Raw genomic sequence first — 10,726 nt, 5'->3', positions numbered from 1 at the left:
TTACATTCCCCCTTTTTTTCTTTTGTTTTTGCTTCCAACTGAGTTAAGTCTACTTATTCTTTTGGTAATCTCTTCCAGGGTTAACTACTTCCATTGTAGGTGATGAAATCTGTAAGGCTCCACTTCAAATGTTGGCACTGCCATGAACATAGTCTCTTGTAGGGAGCTGTGTGTAGCTGCGCCCTAGGATGGCACCGGTTTTCGCCTTCCACCCCCTCAAGGGGTGAGCGCTCCTGGAGTAAACAACTACATATATGGCCAAGGCTTGGGCTAATGCATTGCTTCCGCATACCTGGACCAATGGGCAGTACACATGTGGCACCCCATGGTTGGAAGCCCTGGGACTTATAAGCTAAGAGCAGGGGCCTCGGGAAAGAGAAGACAGAGAGAAGACGGATGTAAGAGAACAATAAAGAGCTGCACAGAAAACCAACCCGTGGTCGCGTCGTTCTTGCAGGCAAGGCCGCGTGCGACAGTCTCTTTCCCTTCTCTTCAACTCAGAATTCAAACTTTGATTCTTGTCTTATATTCCAGTCTCAGAAGTAGTTCCACTGTAGAAGTTCTTTGAAGACAGTCTTATGCTTTTTAGCAGTGATCTCTGACCAGGTTCTATCTTCTCCATGAACACTACCAATGGACTTAGTTTAGCTATGTATTAAACTAAGAGGCATTCTCTCAAATAAGTTTAAATGTACTTTATTTCTGGAAAACCTACATGATGTGGTTTTTCTTCCCCCTAAAAAACAATGCCTCCACTCCAAATAAATTATGGTTAAAATAAACAAAGTGATCAAGATGACATCAGTCTCATTTGTCTAAAATCGTAGTGTTGTGTAGATGGCAAGCAGCAGCCAGTTATGACAAGTAATAGATCCAAGGTTACCATCGAATCCATTAACATTTTTCCATTTCTAAACCATCCTTAAAGAAAATCATAAATGGGGTCACACCATCCTCACGGTAGTCCAGGAGAGCAACCACGCCATCTGGATTCATGTTTGCACTAAAAAGAACTGATAGTTTTTGAAATTAGCAAGGATGTGCTTGATTTGCTCTGCAGCCCCCGTCATAAATGGTTTTATTCTTTCTGGTCTTTGTTCTTAAGTTTGCTTTTGATTGATTTCACATAATCTTCGATATACTTCTTGTAGGCCTCTTTTGTGAAGTTGGTTTCCTGCAAGTGATGGTTCACTATAATATCTACACCTGTGACTACAGTGCTTTCGGTGCCTTCGCCCTCTGAGCCTTCAGCAGAGGCATTGCCACCAATGAGTCGTCAGTGTTACACTCTGTTCTATTGACCATCTTGCCCTCCACCTCCAGGCACAGCCCACCCGCAATCTCCTGGATCTTGTAAATGTCGGAGAACATCTCATCGTGGCTGATGAGACTCCCATAGATAATCATGATGGTGGCTGAGGGAAGTGGCGGCTGCGCAAGTTTAGCAGCGGCTGGGAGCTCAGAGCGAGCAGGGTGCAGCCAGAGCGGCACTCGGGGGGAGGGGGGAGCGGCTGGAAAAGGTGATCTTACATTCTGTTCTCATTTATCCAAAGCATTTTGGACAGTGTGTGTATGTCTGTTTTCTATTGCCATTGCAAAATACCGGTAACTAAATACTACACAATAAAAAGAGGTTTATTTGACCCAAAGAGCATGATGCCAGCTTCTACTTGGATTGTGATGGATTACATCACAATGGTAGGATGCAGAAGAGGTCAGGAGTCCAGGTTCAAGGGTCAGGTTTGCTTTTTAAAAACAAATGTCTCAAAAAATCACTCTGAGATCCATATCAATCGTTTCTGAGGCAGTGTCCCCAGCACTCTATTTCTTTGCCCTAGGCCCATTCCTGAAAGGTCCCATCACCTCTTGAGATCTCCATACTGAGGACCAAGCTTGCAATGCATGAACTCTTGGGGGAGTACACTGAACTATCATCAAACCATAGCCAACATCTACAGTATTCTGAGCTCAAAGATAGCATGTGGCAGATAAGACTGTAGAGGTAGAAGAAAGGAGCCTGCATCCTAATAGAGGTGACATTGAACTAAATAATAAAATAAGAAACTATCAGGTGGTGATAAATCCTACAGAAAAGAAAGCACATCAATGTGTTGGAAAGTGCTGGGTGAGCTCTTTACATTGAATGATAGAATGAGTGACATCTTCATCTGAAATTTGGAAGGACTACCAGTGTCACTGCCCATCTCTAGGACCAAGAAAGGAAATCTGAATTTTATTTCAAGTCTAGGGGAAGCAACTAGAGGCTTTTCAAGCAGGGTAGTGATGGGTAGGGCTTCTGTGTTATGGAGATTACTCTAGCTGTTGGATGACGGAGGTTAGGAAGCAAGAATAAAACCAGGAAGACAAACAGACTAGTGTTCCAAGGCTGCTGTATCAGAGCATAGTAAACTGGGCAGACTAATAGGAGAAACTCATAGCTGTACTTTCTGAGATCAAAGTGTGGGCAGGCCTGGTTTCTCCTGAGGCCCCTCTCCTGTACTTGCCCATGGCTTGCTTTTCCGTGTGTCTTCTCACTGTCTCCTCTCTGGTGTCTCATTCTGTTTTAAAAGACGCCAGCCAGATCAGACTGTCATTCTAACCTAATCAACCTCTCTGAAGACTCTGTCTCAAATACACTCACAGTCTGAGATCATGGGCTCAGCACTTCAGCACAGGAGCATCAGGGAGGACATATTCAGCTCACAACATTAGGAGTCCCTAGAAGCCTACTTCGAAGTCTGAAGATTAGAAGATGGAGCTGCAAATAGGAAGCTGCATAAAGAAAACTAGATGTATTTGGAATAGACTTTGGACTTAATGGAACTTCATGATTACATGTGTGTTGTGAAGGTGTGTTGGTCAGCTTCAAGTTACTACAACGCAACACTTGAACAGAATACTTATAATTAAGAAAGCTTTATTTAGCTAACAGCTCTGGAAGTTTCAGTCCAAGACTTGGGGGTCCTTTTGTTTTGGGCCTCTGGATAGCAATGGTGGGAAGTGTCTATTGGAGTGGACAGCTTATAGCATGAGCCAGGAATGGGCAGGGTCCTCCAATCTCCTTTGGGTACATATCCCCAAGAGACCTCTCCTAGGTTCCACCTTCTAAAGGTTCATCCCCACCCAATACCGTCATCCCAGGGCCCAAGTTCTTATGTAAGGACCTTTGGGAGACATTACTGGTATGCATCCCACAGCAGAGAACCAAGAGAGTGAGGTTAAGCGTGACTCTGATTCTGTGGCTCGAGCTGATGGTGCCACATATCAACCCATGGGCTACTGTACCTTTGTGCAGCGTGTTTCCTGGTGGGGAATTCCCATTCACGTGTACCCCACCTCTTGCCAAACCCTCTCACACACCCCACTCTCCCTTGCTAATGCCCAGTCTTTCATTAAAACCTCAGCTCAAGATCTGCTTCCACCAAGAAGTCTGGGACGCCTTCCGCCTGCCATACGCTGGAGGAGTGTCACTCGGTTACGTCTTAACACAGATGTGCACACGCTCTCCATCTGCCTTCCTGCTGCCAGTTTGCTTGTGGTCTCCTCCACCAGACCATGAGGACAGCAAGCGCTGCGGCTTATTCCCCCCACACTTGGTGGAGAGCGTGCCTGCAGCACACTGTGGGTGCAGCGGATGTTTGCTGAGGTGGAATGCAGCTCCGTGCTGAGGTGTGGGTGGCCACTGGCAGCCCCCTGGTGCCAACTGGTGATGACGAGTTCTGGCGGTTAGGAACTTTTCCATTTACAGATTTCCAGCTCTGACTGTGGCCATGCCTTTTAAGGGTCTGGTGACGTCAGTGGAAGGATGTGTTTATCTAAGACAGCAACATCTGGAGAGTGGAGCGAGGAGGACAGATCGGGATGATGGCCACATTTCAGATGCTGGATACTTCAAAAATGTTTCCAGTTCTCACTTCAGCTATCCTGATGTAGCAAGACATTTTTTTTGGAAAACAAAAGATCTCTACTTTCTTGGGATTTTGCAAGTGTATCACTTTCTTTTGTTTTCACAATCACCTCCAGTACAGCATGTGACAACAGAAGGACTCATATGACTCCTTTGCAAATGACAGCCCTCTTAATTTCCTTGGAATTCTTATTTACTAGGAATGCTAAATGCCTGCAGCATAATGCAGACAACACAGGCCTGGAGCGGGGGCCTTGCCCTGCGCCTGCACAGACGTACACAGGGACTGAAGGGGTATGCTGCATATGGGCCGCCACGATTGGGGCTGTGTTGGCAGGATCCCGAGGGACACTTCTCACTAAAGCATCTGCTCCTAGTGACCAGAGGGACCACCAGAACTTATAGAAACTGAAGATATAATTACTACACATATAGTGTGTTACATGCCACATGTATGTTCAGATATATATCAAATACATAAAAGCTACACACACAGGTGTGGTAAAAAAAAAATACAGTCAATGTTTATGGTTTTGGAAAATGTCCTACACCTGCCTCAGAACTCTGGCCCTTGCTTCAGTCGCCTTCATCCTGACCCCTGCCACTTTCTGAAGGAGTTCTGGAAGTCGTTTCTCATGAGTGTCTTTAGCTGCGCATGTCCTGGCTGCCTTGATGTCCTGGATTGTTGCAAAATGTTCCCTTTTGTGGACACTTTGACTTTGGGGAAGAGCCAGAGGTCACATGGCACTAGAAAGATGATGACACAGGACATCGACGGAGCTTGCCATAAATGTTTTGGAAAGAATATGTACACACAGATACATAGCTTGTGGGTAACCGGCTGAGCTAACTGTTTCCCCTCTCTCCCCCAAAGCCGCTGTGCTTTGTTTCTAACTCAGTGCTGAGTTCTTGTCTTCCCTCTTCTTTCTGAGAGTCCCTGGCCCTGTGCTGCCTTCACCTCCCTGGCTCCTGTTATTTCTGCTCCAGGCTCGACAACAGCCCACAGGGGTAGTGAGATGCCTTTGCTGGGCCAGGACAAGGAAACCGAGTCACAGAGAGCAAGTTCTGCGCTCATGCACCTCGCCCAGCTAGTGCTTTGAATCAGAAGGTTTTTTTAAGAACAGAGCTGCACGTCCCCCACATACAGAAAGCCATCCTTCTCCTTTCTGAGGTGCCTCGCTCTCTGTCACAATCTCATTTTTCAAGGGTACCAGCATTGCCCACTCAGGGTGCAGGGCTGGCAGGACACCCCAAGCCATGCTCCAGCTTCCTTGTCACTGCAAATGAACCGGAAAATTCTCTGAAATGATGGGCTCTGCTGACAGGGGCTTGATTTCTTTTGTGTGCATGTGTGTGTTAGGCATAAGAAATCATTATCTCACCTTTGGCTCGGGTCATTTTCTCCCTTCTTTTACTACATGGCTATAAATTTAATTATTTGGTCACTGCTGCTTTAATTAAAAAGTCTCACTTATCTTTAGAGGTTTCATTTTTAAATTTCTGGAGATTAGGATTAGCCACAGCATGTCAGCTCTTTTTATGTCCATAGACTATGTGGTTCCTATAATAATATAAAAATGAATTATCAAGATACTAAAAGCTAATCATATTCTGCATTTCTCTCCTAATAATCCCAGATTATATTAATCATAAATGTCAGCAGTGCCTCCAGATGACTTCTTGACTTCTGACAAAAAGCCTTCATTCTGGGCCTTTAAATTCCAAGGTCAAGGAGAATGTAACATTCAGAATAATTATTAGCATTATTTTACCTTGACATTTCATTCCTGCTTCCAGTTTAACATTCCACCCAGGCAATGAAGACGAATGTCATCTTTCGATTCACTGGAGGGAGTTGCCCCAATTAAACCTGACTTAAAGGCTATTGGAAACGCTGTATTAATTTGCTGTTCTTCTTTAAAACAGAAAATATTTCATGAAGGAGAAGAATTTTCATTAAAAGCATTAAGGATTTGCCATGACATGAACAAGCAGTTTTTGAATTGACTTCTTTTCTCCCCAGGCTAGAATAATAATCACCAGTAGTCTCGGCTGGACCAAGGTCTCCCTGTTGGCAGGCATTCCACCAGGATGAGTCTTCTTGTCCTTGTAGCACAAAGGTCATCATCAGAGTTTGGTCACATCAAAAACAATTAGATGTGTCTTTCAGAAATCTTGGTATTTCCAGGGAGCAGGCTTCCTGCCAGTTAAGCCTCTTCATTACAGCTTTCCCTCTACAACCTTTTTTTTTTAAAAAAGTAGGTTGTTCATGAGGACATGTTCTAGAAAATTCTCTGATTTTACATTTTCTACTTAAAATGCAGGTAGAGAGCTGCTTTCTAGAACAGATGAAAAACAGAGAACTTACCAGACTTGTTTAGTGGTATTTCTAGTACCTGAAATAGTCAGGTAGGCACACATCAAGTATTTTTGAAGTGAGGGAAAGGAAATCATAAAACACAAGGGTCAACACTGTGAGCTCTAGAATCAGTTTTTCCAGGTACTGGCTTCGTATTACTGGTAAGTTATATGACCTTGCTAAACCTCAGTTTTTCCATTTGTAAAATGGGTATAGCAATTGGGCTGCACTGTTGCAAATATCAAGGAGATGATGAATGGAAGTAGAGTGGTTTGGTTCCCTGTTTCACCAAGGTCATGCCTACCTCTCCCAGGCAGGCAGAGATACATCAGGGCACTTTCTTGCCTTCACCCTTTTCTGTCTTTTCTAGGTAGTTTCTCTGGGCTGCAGGGAAAACAATGAGTAGTCAGATCCCAGCTGGTTTGGGGACTCAATAAACTGTAGTCATTCATTTTCCAAGCGCCAGGAGTGAAGCTGCAGAAATTCAAAGCTCCTCCCTAGAATTGTAAGCCCAAACTTCTAGAACCCAGTTCCTCCTGACCAAGCCGAGCTCCTATTCCAGCCACGCAGCTTGGCTCTCTCCCTGAAGCAGCATGACCAGGATACCTGCACATCTGGTTCCAGGGTCTCACCTGTGCCTGTGCCACAGCCTTGCCTTCCTGGTGACCTCAGCAGCATCTCCTCAACTCATGACGTCACGGGCCTCATCTTACAACTGCCGCTAGGTGCTGCCCTGGCAGGGGCACATCCGATCCCATACAGCCTGGCCTGCCTCCTGGTTCAGTTTTTATAGCTGTCCTTTCTTAGTGAGGGCCTCTGGATGTCCTTAGTGTCATTAACTGAACAAAATTAATATTATGATATCTTGTTTCTGGGAATTTCTAATGCCTAGTGTTCATTATAGGGAGGGGCATCTCTCTGCTAATGATACTTTCTCAGACAAATAAACACAATAGTTTGAAATATTTCTGAAAATAAAGAGTAACATGGTACCCACCATGGACACTGTATGGTTTCAGTGCATTTCTTCAAAATTCTATGTCTTGGAAACTTAATCATCAAATTGATGGTATTTGGAGGTGGAGCCTTCAGAAGTCATTAGGAGTAGCTGAGGTCGTGGGGGTAGAGCCTCACAATAGCATTAGTGGCTTTCTAGGAGGAGGAGAGATGTGAGCTAGCCCTTACTGTGTCCTGTCACATGATGCCTTCTGCTCACTATGACGTAGCACGAGGCCCTTAGCAGGGGCTGAAGCCATGATCTGCTCATCACCTGACCATAGTATTTGGTTATAACGGAAAATGGACTGAAATAGATGCTTAAGTATGAACATTTAATTTTTCATATTTTAAAAGAACTGGATGTTAAAAATACAGCTGAATCTCCTTTCCAGACCTCTTCTCAGTGGTCCAGCGTGTTTGTACATTCTTTATCCCAGTTTCCACACCACACAGGGAGCCCAGCTCGCAAGCCCACTCCTGTACATCATTTCTCACTATAAGCTTTTCCCCTTCCCAGTTATGGCCTCTGATAAGTGGACCAGTTTCATAATCTTTCTTGCTATTTCTCTGGGACTGTGTGTTAGATTTTTGTTGGTCCCTGTCACAGACTGCACTTTGTCATCCCTGAAGTATATATGCTGAAGCCCCCTCAGGATAAGGCTGAATTTGGAAATAGGACATAGAATGGCCCCAATACAATAGAACTAATGTCCTTTGCTGAAAAGAAAGAGATGTGGCCGGGGAGATGGCTCAGTGGAATAAGCGCTTCCCTGGCAAGCACAAGGGCCTGAGTTCAATCCCCGGCTCCACAAAATAAATAAATAAAATAAAATAAAATAAAATAAATAAAAGGAAAGAAAGAGACACAAAGGGTGCTATTATGGCTTCTCTTAGACATCCCTGCAAAGGTTTAAGTACTTACAGGTGTGGCTTTGGGAGGTGGTTGGGTCATGAGTGTGTTATACGTGCTTAGTCCACTGGTTGGTTCAGCAGAGTTTTGGGTGATAGATTTACTGAAGAAGGAAGACCCAACCTGGGCATGAGTGGCACCAACAATAGGCTGATCGCCTAGATAGAATATGAAGAGGAAGAAGGAAGGCGGGCTGGCTGCTTCCAGCTGCCCTGCCATGGGTTGGTTCTCCTTTGCCATATGACCTCACCCTAGAGCCAGCTCTTACTGTGGACTAAAACCTGTACAACCTGTGGGCTGAAATAAAACTCTTTCCCTTTAACTTGTGGCTATTGGGTATTTTGTCCCAGAAAATAAAAAAATAACTAAGGTACATGTACACAAAGCAAAGACCATGCAAGGGTGCAAGGGGAAGGTAGGTCAGGGGCCCCTGGATGAACCAACCTTGTCCACACCTTGATCTTGGCCTCCCCGCCTCCAGAGGTAGGGGCAATCGATGTCCACCATGTAGACCACCAAGTGGTAGTGTTTTTCCATGGCAGCTCTAGCAAATGGCTGTAACTCCTTTTCATGGCATAGAAATCCTCTGCTTGGGACTGCATCCTTCCACTACCCTCCACAGACAGAAGCTCGATGTCTCACCCACAGGCACAAGGGACTCATTGGTCTGCAGGCTGGGACTCTGGAAAACCTGTAGAACCCAGGGAGCTGCTCTACTACCAGTTCTGACTTTGTTCATTTCTGCCACGTAGGAGTTCATTTATTTTTCCTTCAGGCTTAGCTCTTCCTCTGTGTTTTTGGACTCTATGTTTTACTTAGTAGATATGGTTGTCTTATAACCAGAAGAATCCAGGCCCTCTCAGGCTCACTTGCCATGTTGCTAGGAGGTCTGCACCACATCCTTAAACCCATTTAGCGCTTTCTTTCATCCAGTTTCATCTCTATTCCTCCTGATGATTTCCGTAAGACAGCATTACCACTGTCATGTCACAGATGGAACATTAAATCGCTGAGAGGTTAAGTGATTTCCCTGGTGTAGCATAGCCAATAAATAATGGAACTTGTCCTAGAACCCAGTACCAGCACTTTCTCTTCTCTGCCATAGACACGTGCAGTGGCAGCACTTCTGAAAGGTGTAAAAGTAATATTCTAGCTCTCTAGGATATAGCTTTATAAAAAATGCCCTAGAGTATGCTTGAAACCTCTCCAAATTTTAAGAAACTGCTACAGTTCTTCCAAGTCAAGCTGTGAGATGCTGTCAGGAACATTTACATTCGACTGTTTCTCTTCTGTGGATCTAAAAGCAGCTTTGGAGGACCCGTGAAAACTTTCTCTCCTACACCATCCATGCCATGAATCCTGAGACAGATTTTTGTCTGTTTATGAAAATGTCTAAAAGTTAGCAGACGTTCTATATTTTTCTCCTAGTAGATTCGAGTGCCAACATCCAAAGGATTTTCCTCATTAGGATATAATCCTGGAACCCTGTAACGTGCCGTGGGTATTATAGAATGAAGATGATGGAATAGAGCTTACACATTTAGATATAGATTTGCTTGAAGGTAAGTTTTTTTCGTACCCCACTAGCTTAGGTATAAGAAAGGTCCTTTCCGGAGGTAAACTTTCTCTTGCCGCTGTAGCAGCTGCCCCTCACAAAGCTCTGAGTTAACTCACCACTTTGTGCTCTGGAATCTATAATCAGTCTCTTAAATTTTTTCTTTTTAATTGGTGCATAGGAATTGTGCATATTTAACAAGTCCACTGCGATGATTCAATTCATGGAGGCAATGTACAGTATAAAGATCAAATCAGTGTAACTGGCACTTCCATCTCTTCGTATATGAATCCTTATTAATGGAACGTCATTAATATTTACTCGAAGCTTTTAAATTCTCTCCCCAGTCAGGGCCAGGCAAGCTGCTCGCAACCTCTCCACTCAGGAACTCTACAAGGAAGTTCTGGTTTTCCATAGACTCCTGCCCTGGGTGCCCTGGGTGCCCCGGGTGCATCCCATTTCCGTTTTCCACGCATGCTCACAGACGCACACACGCACGCACGCATGCGCACGCGCAATTCTCTTGCCTACAACCTTGGCGAGGGCGTCTCCCGACTGCAGCTCGATTCTTGCACTGTACTGGACTGTAGCATACGCCTTTAACCTGCCCAAGTCACTTCAATGAGCAGCTACCCTCTTCTACAGACATTCCGTTCTGGCTCCTTACTGGCATTTTGTGTTGTATGCAAAGGAATTATTAGGTTGGTGGCAGAAACTATCTTTAAATAATGGCAAAGGCTAAATTCTTGAAAGTATTTATAATTTTTAATTTTCATTAAATAATGCACAAACGAGTTATTAAAAAAACTTATTAATGGGGAATTGTCTTGTGGACACAAAGCTTTGACTTCAAAAGATGAAGAAGCTCTAGAAATTGGTTACATATCAACATTATTGTACTTACCACCACTGAACTTTGCATTTAAAATGATTAAGATTGTTTTATGTTATGTGTATTTTATCTGAATTTAAAACACAAACAACTTGATATATATA

General features: G+C 44.2%; 1 pseudogene; it reads right to left on the bottom strand.

Annotated features, from left to right (window-relative positions):
* Positions 1–871: 871 nt before the first annotated feature.
* LOC105743364 lies at positions 872–1,407 on the bottom strand (annotated as a pseudogene).
* Positions 1,408–10,726: the final 9,319 nt, after the last annotated feature.

The sequence above is a fragment of the Octodon degus genome, unplaced genomic scaffold (genome assembly GCF_000260255.1).
Source record: "Octodon degus isolate 3935 unplaced genomic scaffold, OctDeg1.0 scaffold00119, whole genome shotgun sequence".
NCBI lineage: Eukaryota > Metazoa > Chordata > Mammalia > Rodentia > Octodontidae > Octodon > Octodon degus.
This window is presented reverse-complemented; position numbering and strand designations above follow the sequence as displayed.